Genomic DNA, 16,106 nt, shown 5'->3' with positions numbered 1-16,106 from the left:
ATATCAAATGATGTCCAAGAAGAGGGCTTATGTGACTTTTGGGGAGTGGGGATCCAGGAAAGGGGAAATCATTTGAAATGTAAATAAAGAATATATTGAATAAAAAAAAAGAAAATATCCAATTAAAAAAAAAGAACACATTGCCAGATTTAGTATGAGGCCAAGCAGAACAACTCAGGAAAACCTGAGAGAGAAACCAGATTGAATCGGTTAGCTTGGAGAAGGGTTTGAGCCAGTGACCATCATCCAGAGTTCAGCTTACTCAGCAGCAAGTCTTTCAATTAGCAATAATCATGCCTCGGATAAACCTCATTAGCTACGATACTGCCACTGCTCAAAGCTTCAGCAGCAAGTCTTGGAGGATGAAAATATTCTAGGCCTAGATAAGATTGTATGGAAGCTAGAAGCTTCCAGGACTAGGCTTGGGTTAGCAGACAGAGGCCATAAGCCTCGGAGACAATTACATCAGCCAAATGGAAGTTACTTTCACATTGTCTGAGACTTGCTCTCCTAACCTGCGCCTTGCTTGACCTGACTCCCACCCTGGTGCCTCTTGCTATGCAAGGCCTCGCCATTGCTTTTGAATTGAGTGCCTTTTACTCTGTGATGCTCTCGTGCTATGCCGTGCTCCCTTCATGCCATGCCGTGCTCCCTTCGCCTTCTGCTTCCACGGAGACCCGTGCTCCCTTCCCAGAGCATTGGTTGTTAGTCAGATCTCAACTGCAGAGTGTGGGCTTTGTGGCCTTTTGTTTTGACAGCCTGGAAACTTCTTGCTGTGTTCCACTGAAGAGAAACTGTGCTAGTGCCCTGTGGGAATGGGGCCCTGTGGCACCAGCAGGCTCCACAGGCTCCCACGGGTCTGCTGTTCAGCTCAGAGGCTGTTTGAACTGGTGTCTTAGAATGAGCAGGTTAAGAGTATTCACTCTGCTGAAAACGAAAAGTGTGGCCTTTAGGTCTCCAACCTCACTTGATAGCAACCATTCCTGTCCTGGCTTCTGCTAGTGTCACCAGGGGGCATTTAAGTCAACAGGCTGGGCCCCTCCACAAACCAATTAAACTCATCTTTTAAAGTGGGGGTGGGCACGGCACGATTCCTAATTCCCCCACCCCCACTCCACCACTGTGACTCCAATGTATGTTGCTGGTTGGTGCCAAGGTTGCAGACACACTTCTCACGAAAAAGACAGGGAAGGCGTGTCAGTCATTGAGAAACTGGTTTGGGCCTCCCACCAGCCTCTCAGTTGAGGTTTGGTTATTTACTCAAGGTTTAACTGAGTCTTTATCTCCCAGTTAATAAAAGGCACCACGGAAAATCTGACATCAGGGGCAGGTGGCAGATCACGCCTTCCCTGGCAAGCACAAATACAGTGTCTATCAAGGTGCTCGGTTACCTTGGGCAAGTCCCTGCCTGGCTTGGGCATGGGGGGGGGGGGACTTTCGACTGAGGGATGACAATACCCTTCCAGCTTTGCCACCTCGGCTTGCTAGACCAGAGAGGGGAGGTGATCAGCAGAAGACCCCGGACAGGGAGCGGGGCCAGACTTAGATAAGCCTTGTCTGGCGCTGTGTGCCTCTGAGCTGTGGGCTCTGCATTCCCATCTCAGACTGCTTGCCAAGGAAGCCTTGAGACTTGAGTGCTAGAGACCATGTGTCAACAGGAGGGAGGAGTGGGGTCTTGGGATGCTCTAAGCAGCCAGAGGGCTGGTGTGGAGTAACCCAGGAGCCCCCAGCTATGTTGGAGTGTCTGTGTTATTCTTAATGCAATGTTCAGCATCATGAGGGGACTCACTGTCTCTGAAGTGACCTTTGTAGAAGCACAGCACTCCTTGAGTTTGACTCTCCATTCTGCCCCAGAGATAGCTGCATCTGTACTGAAATACTCCTGAAAGGCCCGTGTATGTAGACAAGGCTTGGTCACCAGCCTGTGTTGTTGAAATGTGTTACAACTCTGAACTTGTCAAGTTTTAGACCTGACAGGATGTGGTATAACTTTTAAGGAGGCAGGGCCTGATGGAAAGAAGTCTCCTGGTATGTGTCCTTAGAGGGGATATTGGAACTACAGCTCCTTCTTTCTCCTTTTGCTTCCTGGCCACATGAATAAGTTTCTCCCAACACATACTTCCACCATAATGTATCCCCTCATCACAGGCCCAAAGCAATAGGGCCAAGTGACTATGGGTTGAAACCTCCAAAACCATGAGCCATGATAGACCTTTCTTCCTCGAAGGGTGATTCTCTCAGGCATTTTGTCACAGTCACCGAAAGCTGCTGAGCACAATCTGTAACTCAAAGCCCAGACCCTCCAGCATAGGGTTCTCAGAGGTTGTTTCCCGCCACCCCATGCTGACATTTCAAGACTTTTAAACTCTGAATAAACACCACACATTGGGCTGTAGAGACAAACTCTGAGATTATTGTTTCCTAAAATCCCAAGCTAGAAATACTACTTATTCAAGGCCAGTCATATGGGTAGTAGGTTGGGGACTTCTTCATTCAGCCTCCTCCTCACATTAATTCATACACAGATCTCAGAGCCCCAACTTATTCAACTAGATGTCACTAGGTGCCCCCTTCTTCCCCTCCAGTGACATCCAACTAACTCACAGTCCACACTCAGATCTAGGTGTGGGGAGAGAAGAAAGAACCTCTTCATTTATATCCCCAGCCTTTGGAAGGAGTGATGGACCATGGTACCCCTCATGCTCCAGAGATTGGTCCTTCCGAGCCCAAAGAGAATAACTTCCACAAACAACAGAAGTGTCTTTCAAGATGGAAGCAGTGTGGCTGAGCTCAGACGGAACAGCTGCTTTGGGTGTGGGATAGTCAGAACACTGCTGTGTAATGTGTAATGATGCAATGGGATGGGCCCATTTCTGGAATTCTCCAGAAAAGTGCAAGTCTGTTGCATTCAAGGCAGCATGAGACTCTCTTTAATGTCATTGGATGGGATGCCACTGTTGCACACACCCTGAAAATGCCACTGGTTGGTGACATTAATCTAGTCCCCACATACATAATAAATTTTCTGTGTGGATAGTGTTGCCAGTCTACCTAGTATATAGAGTGGTGGTTCTGATTGGATAAGATATTCTGTGAGGTGATATGTGTGTGTGTGTGTGTGTGTGTGTGGTGTTTGGGGTTGGGGCACTCATAGAAACTAGATAAGAGTGAAAGCAAGTCTGTCTATTATCCCATGCCACCTTCTTGGCTTCCTGAGGCAGCCTGGAAAGTGATGATAGACAGGCAAGAGGCTCCTCACCCTGGTGGTCTCACGTACAGATCCTATGTGTACCTAAGCTTTTTTTTCTATAGCCTATTCCTGTGTTCTGGACACTCAGGTCCAACCTTGTCTCTTGAATCAGAAGCACATGGTTATGCAGCTGCCCCAATACTCAATGCTATCCGGCCTTCTCAGCTGACAGGGTGTCTGCTACGGGGCAGCCATCAGCCTGTCCAAAGCCACAAGTAGAGTGATCAGCTCTGTGATGTTATCCTGAATGTCCCTTTCCTCTTCCCACCTGTATTTTGTATTACTGTGATCAAGCACCTGATATGAACATCTTATGGAATAAGGATTTATTCTGACTCATGTTCCTGAGCCAAAACTGCTGCCTGGCCTGTGTGCTTGGGCAGAGTGTCACGGGGTAGGAACATCCACAGGGGGAAGGCTTTTCGCAGCCCAGCAGGCTGGAAGCAGAGAGAGGGACAGGCCAGCATTCATTCAGCAGGTTTCCCCTTTCCCTCCCTTTCTACTTGCGCTCCAGTCTGCGGTGGGTCTCACACCCTCTGCTAATCATCTCTGGAAAGACTCCCGCAGACACACCCTGAGGTGCACCTTGCCAGACTAGGTGTTTCTAAATCCAGTCGTGTTGACAATCAAGAAAACTAAGCTTCATGTCACCCATTTGAGGAAGAGTTGACAAAAAGGAAGAAATGAAAGATACATTTCAGAGCCAGCTTGCTGCCCTCGCAGGCCGTGGGTCAGATCCTCTAATGACACAGGAAGGGGGTTCGGGGGCTGTTGCTCAGGTTCCCAGGGCTCTGTTGCAGGGTAAATTGGAATGTTCCTTTCAGATGGGAGGGGGAGGCTCCTGCGACTCTGGAGGTAAACAAAAGATCATGGGTCTGCCCATGTGGGATTGAGCGGGTTCTCCAAGTTCCCTCCCCAGCTTTACAGAGGCAGTGGCTGATTACACAGGGAAGACACAGACTGGCCAAGCTATCAGGAGATCTTTCTGGCCTGTCCAGCTGCCCGCAAATTGAGCTTCTGCAGCAAGCTCCGGGGTTGCAGCTACGAGCGATTAGCTGTGTTGGGAGGCTGTGGCTCGCCCCTGCTCATTCCTCACACATTCTGCTGTTAGTAACCCAGTAAAAGGTCAGTGGTTTGCCGAACTGTACTTTGGTACAACCGTTAACTTGGTCTATTGTGGGTTCCCTTTCTGGAATGAGTAAACAAGAGAGAGAGAGAGAGAGAGAGAGAGAGAGAGAGAGAGAGAGAGAGAGAGAGAGAGAGAGAGAGAGAGAGAGAGAGAAAGAGAGTCTCTCACACAGCAGGTCTGGATAGGGACACTACAGGAAACTGAGCATAGGTTACCACCCAGGTTTTAAGGGTGAAGCTTCCTACAGCCACAAGTGGGGGACAATTTACTGGTGGTGGGGACTGACTGATGAATCTTGGTTCCCCAGGTGAATTTTGTTTTTGGTCAGTTCCCACAAATCCTTGCCTCTAAAGGCTTTTCTCTGCAGGGTCTTTGAGCAGCTCAGGAAACAATGGGCAGGCTCTCTCCAGAGTCCTGTGATACTGGGTGAGGGTTGGGATGAGCCTGACTCTATGGGCTTTCACCCCACCCCCGGGATCAGGTTGGCACTTTCCATACCTATTAATTCTCTTCTAAATTGAAGGGAAAAAATAGTGAAAAGAATCCCAGAGGCTCTGGAAGGCTTTTGTGGGCTCCTGGCAATTAGGAAAGCTGAGCTGAGGGAAGTGGAGGGAGCTCTGGGGGGCAGGTTACTCCAGGAAGCAGAGTCGCAGGTGGAATTTTCCATGACACTCAACTCAGCTCATAGTGGGATGTGCCCATGGGAGGGGACAAGCTCTCTGAAGATGTCCCAGGGGTATAGAGGTGATATATTATCCCCCAGAAGGGCTATATCACCAGTCTCACAATGATCCCAAAGCTACTAACATAGGCCAGGCCCCTTTGGGGGAGCCCCCAATATAACAGGGAACTGTCTGCAAGCCCCACTCCCTTCCTGGTCAGGTGGAGATGATTAACTGCACACCCAACACCGCAGAATCATGGAGTAGTTACTGTGTGCACTACACCAGCTAGCCAAAGGGGCTGTGAAGGGGTGCATACCACATGCCTCGGACAGTCTCCAGCTTCTAGGGATAATAGTCCCAAGGAGGCAATGACTTTACGCCTACAGCCCTCAGGCTCTTCCCCAATGATGTCAGAGCACTGGATGTCACAATCTGATCACTGGCTACAGGGACCCAGCATGGTGACCCACAATCACACCAATGCACACCTAACTTTCACCCACTCTGAGTACCCAACACAGTGGACAACAGGAGGCAGAGAAGACGGAGGCCTTCAGACTGTGCTCAGGAGTACAGCAAGGCTGGTCACAATGACCTCCTCAGGAAGTCTCATGAAGTTAGGTATGTACCAGACTCTGGGGGCCTGGCTCTCAGAAGGCCTCATACATGTAGCAACTCATATCCTGTGTGTGTGCATGCATGCACACACACACACACACACATCAACACGAGTATAGCCATGCATACATTTGTGTATACCTTTGTTCATGAACTCATGTATCTATGCATACACTCACCCACATGTAATAACACACACACACACACCATAGTCCACAACAGGGAAGTAGAGGGATGAGGCAGAGTCAAGGTTTTCCAGGGAAGTTCAAGGAGAAAGGCAACTGAGCAAAGCCAGGTACCTGGGTCAGAGTCTCCAGGAGGGAACAGGACTAATGGATGGGAGAGGAAGGTTCCAAAGAATAGGAAGTTTGTTCCTTGTCCCTAGAAAGGAGCTGAGTGGAAGCCCTGAAGCTGAGGGGCCCGGCTCGGGCTGGTTTATAGGCTGATTTCAGCTTACCCCTTTCTCTGAACTAACCTGGAGCACCCAGCACGTCTGAGTCCAGGTTACCAGCATCAGGTCTGAAGGGATGACGTCACTACGAGGTAAGCAATGTTGAGACAATCTCAGTGCTGGAGAACAGCAGCCCCCTGCTTGTGAGCTGGGCCTTTAGCCCCTTAGGTCTCCAAGGTAGCACCCTGATTATCCTGCAGAATATCTGCTTCCCACGGGGCTGAGAGCCCAGTGTGCCCTCTACAGAGTGAGATGCAAACCTCTCCAGGTTCTGAGGCACATTCCTTCCCAGACTCTAGAGCAGCAAATGCTTCTCACCTGTGGGTAGTGACCCCTTTGTGATCACATATCTGATAGTTACACCATAATTCACAAGAGTAGCAAAGATACATTTATGAAGTAGCAATCAAATAATATGGTTGGGGGTCACCACACCATGAGGAACTATACTATAGGACTACAGTATTAGGAAGGTTGAGAACCACTGTTCCAGAGCTTCGGCCAAGATATTCTGGGGCACTGACTTACAGATTAACCAGCACCAGCTAATACTTCCTCCCTCTCAGTGCACAGCAGCTCCTTATAGTCAGGAGGGTAGGAGGTCCAGCCTGCAGACCTCCTCTGTGGACAGAGGCTGGCAGATGCAGGTGCTGTCCACTCTGCTTGGTGGGGGTGGGGTAGGGGACGGGGCACACTGATCTGCTGCCTCTAGCAGGCTGCCCACAGCCACTAGAAAGGTGCTGTGGAGCAGGGCTGGAGTTTGGATGAGGTCAGCTAGGAGACCAGAGTGACTGGGAAAGATGCACAGTGTTGAGTCTTCCTCAAAGCTGCTAGACGTAAAGTTCTTAGCCAGGCATGGTGGCGCACGCCTGTAATCCCAGCACTTGGGAGGCAGAGGCAGGCGGATTTCTGAGTTCGAGGCCAGCCTGGTCTACAGAGTGAGTTCCAGGACAGCCAGGACTACACAGAGAAACCCTGACTCAAAAAACCAAAAACGGAAAAACCAAAACCAAAACAAAACAACAACAAAAAAACAGAGTTCTTGATCCAGCTCCCCTCAGCCAGATCCCTAATCCCGTCACACAAACCCACCCTTTCCCTAATTCCTTGCTTCTTGTCAAAAGTTTCTTCCTTTTGGTACAAAAGTTTCTTTGATTTTCTTTCATTTTAAAATCTTATTTTATCAGTATGGGTGGTTCGCCCTCATGTATGTCTACACACATATGTATGTCTGGTGCCCACAGAGACCATAAGAGGGCACCAGACCCACTGGACCTGGAGCTACAGATGATTGTGAGCCGACGTGTATTAGGAATCGAACCTGGATCCTGTGTAAAAGCAGCAAATCCTCTTAACCACTGGGCTTTCTTTCCACACACGCCCCTCACTTCTGCCATGTTGTTTTGGTTCAGTGTGTCTTATCACAGCGACAGAATTAAACTAGAACAGGAAAGCTCAGATTTTATCTGAGTCATGGCCTAGTTATACAGGCTGCTCTCAGTGCCTCAGTATCCCCAAACATAAGTGAGAAGGTTCCAGCAGAAACAACTAAGCCTCCTGTCAGCTCTGGATTCTTCCCAGTGAACTTGACACCTCTCTGATGGGTGGCCAGACAGACAGCAGAAAGAACACAGGCCATCAGCTCCCTCACCCCACCCCACCCCCACCCCCACCCCCACCCCCCCGCTCCACCCCCATCCCCCACCCCCACCCAGTGACAATCCCCTGTGGCAGGTCAGCCCCCAGTCTTTCTTTTCCCCACTAGGGGTTCCCACTCTCAGGCCCCACCCTAAACCAGGCATGCCTCTTTCAAAAATACCATGTGGATGCCCCTCTTCTCAGGAGGTGTATTAGAGAACGCCAACTGCCCCAAGAGTCTGAGTTTGACCTTCGCTAAAATTAGGTTCCAAGTCCCAAAGGGTAAAAGCGAAATGAGGAGGAAAATGAGAAAACAAATTGAGGGCTTTGGAGGATGTTAAAAAATATGTGTCTGTAGTAATGTAGGCACGGAAATGAGGACGCCATAGCCAGTGGAGCCCCTGCGTGACTGCCATCACGTGAGCGTGGGATCAGAACGCACCACTCTGGACTCTTGGGGAAACTGAGGCCCACAGAGAGTCCAAAGGCCCTCACACAGCGCAATCTAAAAGCCAGTCATATGCATGGGCGAACTTCCCCACACATGAGCAAAAAAATCCCTGTGATCCCACCTCTTGGCCTGGAAGGAACCCGACCTCGGGGGCGCTCAGCTCCTTACAGGCTGCCGGGAGCTCCTGGGAAATTATCATTGTCTTTATCACCAGACCCAGCATATCATAGCCGTGTGATAAGCCTCGGTTATTGTTTTCATTATTAATATTGATCACTGGTGCAGAGTGACACGAGAACGGGGCTGGTAGAAAATTATGCCTCCCTTTCTCCCCTAGCAACAGAGTTGGGAGAGAAGCATGCGGTTGTTCTGACTAGAGGCGCTGGGGTCAGAGTAAAGTGGGGGAGATATGAGGGAGGAGTCGGCTGAGGACTAGAGAGGCAGACAAGTGTCTACGCCATGGTGGCTGAGCAGTACAGGCCTGTCTTGAGCGCCGTAAGGGGCTGGCCCTGGGCAGATTTGCCACTCTCCACAAGCCATCCACCAGCCATGGCTTTTCAGATCTTTATTAGATCTAACATCTGCCTCTGCCTCTGCCTCTGGTGACCTGCCCCCGCGCGACCCTCCTAATGAGTGCGTGGCACAGGCAGGACAGAGGTTAGTTACAGATGACAGTCTCAGGTCACCCAGGCTGTGAGTAGGAAGCAGAGCCGGAGCTGAAGCCCCACCCTACAACACAGGCCCCGCGTCCAGCCCCCCTCATTGGCCCCCTCCCATAGCCCATCACCAAGTGAGCTGTGATTCTTAAGAGCTTGTGAGGAGGCTTCATCAGGGAGCAGCATCTGCATGTGCTGGATTAAAGGGCCCTCGGCTGCTGAGGGAACACATGAGCATGCAGATTTGGGAAGGACACTTGTGGAGCAGGGACAGAGGAGGACATCATAAAGCCGACCGGGTCAGCTAATTAACCCTGGCCACCAGTAGAGTGGCAGATGTCATGGCCATGTTGCCCTTACATCCTGTAATATTTTTTAATATAATTTATATACAAGTGCTTTATTAGATGCAAGACTGGGGACTGTTTTATCCCCTGTTATATGAACTGTCTTTGCTTTCCCTTCCTTCCTTCCTTCCTTCCTTCCTTCCTTCCTTCCTTCCTTCCTTCCTTTCTTTTTCTTTCTCCTTCTTTCTCTTTTTAGGCAGGGTCTCTATATGTAGCCCCAGCTGTCCTGGAACTTACTATGCAGACCAGGAACTCACAGAGATCCTCCTGCCTCTGCCTCCCAAGTGCTAGGATTAAAGGAGTGAATCACCATGCCCACTAGTCTTCACCTTCTTTTTTTGTTTTATTTTGTTTTTCGAGACAGGGTTTCTCTGTGTAGCCCTAGCTGTCCTGGAACTCACTCTGTAGACCAGGCTGGCCTCTTCACTTTCTTTCTTTCTTTCTTTCTTTCTTTCTTTCTTTCTTTCTTTCTTTCTTTCTTTCTTTCTTTCTTTCTCTCTCTCTCTCTCTCTCTTTCTTCCTTCCTTCCTCCCTCCCTTCCTTCCTCCCTCCCTCCCTCCCTCCCTCCCTCCCTCTCTCCCTCCTTCCCTCCATTTCTTTCTTTCTTTCTTTCTTTCTTTCTTTCTTTCTTTCTTTCTTTCTTTCTTTCTTTCTTTCTTTCTCTCTCTCTCTCTCTCTCTCTCTCTTTCTTCCTTCCTTCCTCCCTCCCTTCCTTCCTCCCTCCCTCCCTCCCTCCCTCTCTCCCTCCTTCCCTCCATTTCTTTCTTTCTTTCTTTCTTTCTTTCTATTTTTTTGCCTCTTCACTTTTTTGATAGTACCCTTTGAAACACAAATGATAGCAACTCTGCTTAATCCTAATTTATTATTTCTTTACTGTCATTTGTGGTTTGATAGACTATTGCCTAGCACAGAGGCCATGAGGCTTTATGCCCTTCTTCTTCTTCTTCTTCTTCTTCTTCTTCTTCTTCTTCTTCTTCTTCTTCTTCTTCTTCTTCTTCTTCTCCTTCTCCTTCTCCTTCTCCTTCTCCTTCTCCTTCTCCTTCTCCTTCTCCTTCTCCTTCTCCTTCTCCTTCTCCTTCTCCTTCTCCTTCTCCTTCTCCTTCTCCTTCTCCTTCTCCTTCTCCTTCTCCTTCTCCTTCTCCTTCTCCTTCTCCTCCTCCTCCTCCTCCTCCTCCTCCTCCTCCTCCTCCTCCTCCTCCTCCTCCTCCTCCTCCTCCTTCTCCCCTCCCCCCATAGTGAGTAGTGAGCCCTTCAGTTACAATGCTGAGTGGAAGAGACAGCCCCGGGCATCCTTCTCTTGTTCCTAATTACAGGGAGAACATCCCCCTTTGTGCATTAAGCATGGTCCTGGCTGTGAGTATTTCACAGGCAGCTCTGGCTGTGAGTATTTCACAGGCAGCTCTGGCTGTGAGTATTTCACAGGCAGCTCTGGCTGTGAGTATTTCACAGGCAGCTTTGTCGGGTTGAGAAAGCACCTGTCTGTTCCCACTTTTTCTGAGTGCTTCATGAAGGAACATTTAATCACATTAACTGATTATGTGTCTGTGGAGACCATTTAGTGCCTTTTGTCCTTTATTCTATTACTGTGACATATTACACTGAGTGGCTTCAGATGTTGAGCCAACCTTGTATTCCTGAGATAAGATACCATTTTTTTTCATTCTGTCTAATCCCTTTTAATGCATTCCTGGATTCTATCTGTGCTTTGGGGGATTTTGCCTCAACATTCACAGGGGAATATTGGTCTACAGGTTACTTCTCTTGTGATGCCTTCGTGGGTGTCAAGGTGACAAAGCACGGGTTCTTTCTTTACATGGATAGGGATATACCAAGGGGCTGGCTGTGAGGTCTCTGTGTGCACATGTGTGCACATGTGTGTGCATGCACAAGGTGGTGGGAGGGGCTGCTTGCTGGTGGATCTGTGTCGCAGAGGGTCCATACGTAGTTGGGCCATTTGGATCTGTTTTCTGTGTGAGAACTCTCCTCATATGTTATCTGGACACACTTGATTTTGGATGAATCCATCTTTCCAGGAAAGGTTCCTTTAAATATGTTTGCTTGTTCCGTTGCCAAGGAGAGGGCTAGAGCAGGAAGAGGCATCTGCAGGTCTGGGTGAGATCTTTGCTTAAACTCTCACATTTTAGCCCTGTCTCTGCCATGCCTGGAAGCTCCAATCCTGGAGGCTCTCAAAATCTCTAGTCAATAAACCGGCTGTCACCCTCTGGAACAAGGTGAAGCGTATGTGGGAAGAGGCTTTGGGGATCAGGACTGGCTGGACTCCAGGCAGGTGAGACGGCTCGCTGGGTAAAGGTGCTTTCTGTCAGGTTGTTCCCAGGAGCCACATGGTGGGAGGAGAGAACTGATTCCTGCAAGCTGTTCTTTGACCTCTACATATGTGCCATGGTGCACACACACATGCTGATACACACACACACACACACACACTCACACTCTCTCTCTCTTTCTCTCTCTCTCAGACCCACACACCAAATAAGCCAATGAAAAATACTTTTTTTTTTTAAATCTTGTATTATAATTTCCTTCTGGTCTCCTGGTCCCTGCTCTGTCTTGTGCCTTCTGTGGGGCTCTGGACTTCCAAGATGTACCTTTTAACTCCTTGGTTGCTGTTTTAATAGTGACTGATGGAGGCAGAAGTATAAGCAGGAGTAGTTAACTGGACAGTCCTTGAGTGATTCTTTTCTGTCCCCAAGTTTCCTACCCAGAGTGTAAGAGTGGAGCTCTCTAGTGTGACTCTCCCATGCCTGCCTCCTCCTCGCTCTCTGAGCTTCCAAGCAGGAGATAGTGGATCTTCTGACCCTTTTTGGACCCCTAGTGTTAGGGATGGAATCTAAACTGTCCTTCATATGCTTAGGGTTTTCCAGCTGGTGTTGTTATGGAGGAGGGGGGCTATGGAACCTTTGGGAGATGGAATCTGACTGGTGAAATTGGGTGCCTAGAAGCAGGCCTTGTTCCCTGCTCTCTCTCTCTCTCTCTCTCTCTCTCTCTCTCTCTCTCTCTCTCTCCTTCCGTCCTTCCTTCCTTGTCATGATGTGAACACCTTCTGTTGCTATGAACAGAACATCGTGGCCTTTGCCACCATGATGATCGAAAGCCCCCCAAGACCCTGAGCTTTCTATTCTTGCTTCCATCAGGTATTATGGTTCAAGAGGCAAAGGGACTACATTCACTTAGAGGCTTAAATGCAAATGTTTGTGTCAGTCACTAAGGACCCTCCCAGACCCCTGTCAGGAATTCCGACCAGAAGGCTTCACTGTGTCACTAAGAGATTGTGGGAGTGGGTAGTCCCCAGCATGTGGTTCTGACCTAATGACTGGTCTGTGGTGGATGGCAGAAGGCTGGCTACGTAGGTACCCTGGCCTAGAGCAATGCTGGGAGGTGAGTTCCCAAGCGCGGTGTGACCCTGAGAGCCAGAGGCTTGGGAGAGCCAGAGGAGGTCTGGCTGCATGTGCTTTGACGACAGACCACCTCTGCCTTGGTGAGCTGGAAACCAGTGCGAGATGAGGAGAAAGGGATACTGGGAATATGCGCTCAGAGGGCCTTGTCCTCAGCACAGCCAGCCTCCAAAAGGAGATGCCATGGCTGCGGGCCAGCTTCTGGCTTCTAATACCTTCCTACCAGGATGTATTCCCATCCCAGCCTTCGATCCAGCGCACCTCAGGCTCACACTCCAAATGGGCATCACTGGGGATAAGCCTCAGGGTTTGCTGTAGGATCCATATTTGCTGGACGATGGGGCAGAACTCTGCCCTTAGACAGCACTGGCTCACAGCCATGACATCCTCTGAAAACACGGCTTTTCTTGATAGGTTGCTTGGGGCAGGCAGGATGGAAGCATTCCTGTCTTGTCAGCTGGGTCACCTACACAGCAGGCCACTGGGAAGAGGAAAGTCACTGAGGCAGCTAGATGCCCCAGATTCCAGGACACTTGATGAAACCTGAGGTCCAGGGAAACACCAAATGGCAGTTCAGTGGGTATCCCCAAATGGAAGGGACGTCTCATCTTTAATTTCCCAACTCTGACAACTCTATATGTGGGAGTCTCGCCAGAACATCAATTTTGAGTGGTTTTTGTGTGCCAAGTGCTTTGCTGAGTAGACTCTTTCAACTATACTCTTTGATTTGCTAATAAGCCTTGCCAGGGCACCTGCTCCATGCCAGGGCCTTTGCAGGAAGAGATGAAAATCTAGCAGAAAGCAAACCAGATACCAGCCAGCCTGTCCTGTCCACACTCACAATCCAGTGGGGGAAGGAGTGGGAGGTGGGGGAGGGGAGAGCTCAGGAGTAAATAAACAGCACAGTGGTGTACACGGTTAATCCCAACACTCAGGAGGCAGAAGCAGGAGGATCTCTGTGAGTTCAAGGCCAGCCTGGTCTACCTAGCAAGTTCCAGGACAGCCAATACTGCATAGTGAGACCCTGTCTTTCTTTCTTTTTTTTTTTCAAAAGAACAAAGTAAATAAACAAATGGAAATATAACATACTAAGTGGTAAAGTGTTAGGTAGAAAATAAAACAGGGGAGGGGATCTTTTACTTACCAGGGGTGAGGTGGCCTTGGAAGGCGGTGCTCTGGACAAAGGCAGGATGCTTGGGTGAAGCTGGCCACCAGCACAGCTTGTGAAAGGCAAATGTGCTGAAGGCACGGCATGGGCAGAAGCCCTGGGGGTTCGTGGCACAGCAAGGTGAGGCCCTATGGGAAGGGTCTCTGTGGTGAGTAGAGCAGGGATCACATGGTGTTGGACCTCATGGGCCACCGTAGAGGGTTTGATGAGAGTGAGGCGGGATCAGAGGAAGATCCATGGGACCTGAGCAACAGCTCTGTCTGTGTGAGAAGATTCACCCTCCGTCCTCAGTGCTTGAGCCCTTGGTTCTCGCTACATTCCTGTCTATACATCACAGGTAGCAAAAAGCAGATTCCTCCTGTCTTGCTGGGCTCCAGAGATTGGTGAAGGTGTGTGTGTGTGTGTGTGTGTGTGTGAACTTATCTGGAACTGTTTCTTTTGAGTGATAAAAATGCTACCGTCCACTCTACGAAGCACAGGGTGACCACCCGGACAAGGAAGGACAGTCACTGAGTCAGGGTCTGCACTCAGCCAGTCTACCCAGCTCTCTCTCAGAGGGTATCGTTCTTCCTGCTTGCCTGAGCACTGTCAGCAGTGAATGAATGAACTGATGTTTGCTTTCCAGGGATCTGCAGGGGCTGTGGGAGGCAGAGGCTTCACACCAAGGCAGTCATTGCTCCTCACAGACGTTCCCAATAGGCAGAGTATTATAAAGGCTCAGACAAACGTGGCGGTCCCTCAGAACGACCCAGCTCTCAAATCTATATTACCTCAGAGTCAGGCAAGAGACCACAAAGGGCGAGCCCTGCACCACTCTTGGGAGCCCCTCCACCATTCCACCCTTCCTGGAACTTTCTTGTCCTCAGTGGACCAAGAGCAGGAAGACTAAGGGCGGAGATTGCTGCAGGTGGCTTTGGGGACGGTGCAGGTCATGGGGTATGACTGACTGACACCTGTCACTGTGGCTGTGAGGAGATGTGGCTCATGATCAGAGGAGGTGGGCCTGGGGTGTAGGCTCCAGAGGGAGGCCCTGGCTACTACACACTGCACATCCCCTAGCTGGGCTGTGTAGACAGTAACCTGGCAGGGACTGGTATTCATTCTGGTCTAAGATAGCAGAGTCCATACCAGCAGGCATGCATATACACACACATAAACACACACACATGTGCACACACATGCGTGCACACATGCATATACTATACACATATGTAGAACATGTAAATCAGACCATATATACACACATCACAATACAAACTACATTCCCCATGTACAAACTACATATTCTCCACAATACACAAACACACACAGGTATACATGTAAGCCTCATACATACAAACCATACCCTCCCCCACAGGTACATTTATATCATGCATGCCAATCTACTTTGCAAAGCTCAGAAATCCTATATGGAGAGCCAGGGAGCCGGAGCTGCTCACATCTTGGCAATGTAGCCCCCAGTCCGTCCTTCCAGCTTTTGGAGCTATAGAAGGTGACTAATGCACTCAGGGCCCAGAGGTGGCATTGGCACTACCTGTAAGTTAAGAAGAGTCAATGCAGTTGCCTGCAGAAGACTTTGGCCAACTTAGGGTTAGAGAGTGGGAGCCACTCTGGCTTCTGTCTATCCCTCCAGAAGACAGCACAGCCATGACGGTAGGTTTGGAAACAGCACCAGGCAGGAAGTATCTGGTGGGCAGACCAAGTACTGAGATGACAAAGCAGAATCTATAGTTCCCTGCTTTGAATCTGGTCCTGCCCTGCAGTCAGAGGAGACAGGTACTCTTGAAAGCAGAATCTCCCACTTAGGAGATTCTGGGAATATCCTATTTCTAACACCCTGGGACCAGCAAGGCTGCAAATGGAGGGACTCAGCCAAGGCCCAGCACTGGCTTCTATCTAGGAAAAGCAGTGGGGGCCTGGGCTCAGCTGCTACAAGAGAATGTCTCCTACAGAGTGTTCCAGCCCAATGCTGATGCCCAGAAACCTCTGAGACCTAATGACTCCTAAACCTCAGGACTTGGGAGGAACCTGGGGCTCACCAGCCGCTCCTACGCCCAGGTCATTCACATGTTCCCCTCTCAGCTATACCGACCCCTACACGCTTCTGTCCTTGTCTGCTCTGTCCCTGCTTCCTGGGTTTTGCCTCTCTCTGCTGCTGGTAATAGATGACCATTGTGTTCCTGTGTCTGTGCTCTCCCACAGAGTGCTCCAAATGTCACAGATTCTCAGAAAACATCTGTGAGAACAAGCCAAGCTGTGAGAGGCCTCTGGCTACCTGCCTACTGGGGGAGAAGTAGAAGGGCCTGTCTGCTCCCCATCC

The 16,106-nt window shown here is 49.7% G+C and overlaps 1 pseudogene; it reads right to left on the bottom strand.

Annotated features, from left to right (window-relative positions):
- Positions 1-273: 273 nt before the first annotated feature.
- Positions 274-342, bottom strand: LOC127688276 (uncharacterized; annotated as a pseudogene).
- Positions 343-16,106: the final 15,764 nt, after the last annotated feature.

This window comes from Apodemus sylvaticus, chromosome 6, assembly GCF_947179515.1.
Source record: "Apodemus sylvaticus chromosome 6, mApoSyl1.1, whole genome shotgun sequence".
Lineage (NCBI taxonomy): Eukaryota > Metazoa > Chordata > Mammalia > Rodentia > Muridae > Apodemus > Apodemus sylvaticus.
The sequence above is the reverse complement of the archived record's forward strand: the minus strand, read 5'-3'. Positions and strand labels throughout refer to the sequence as shown.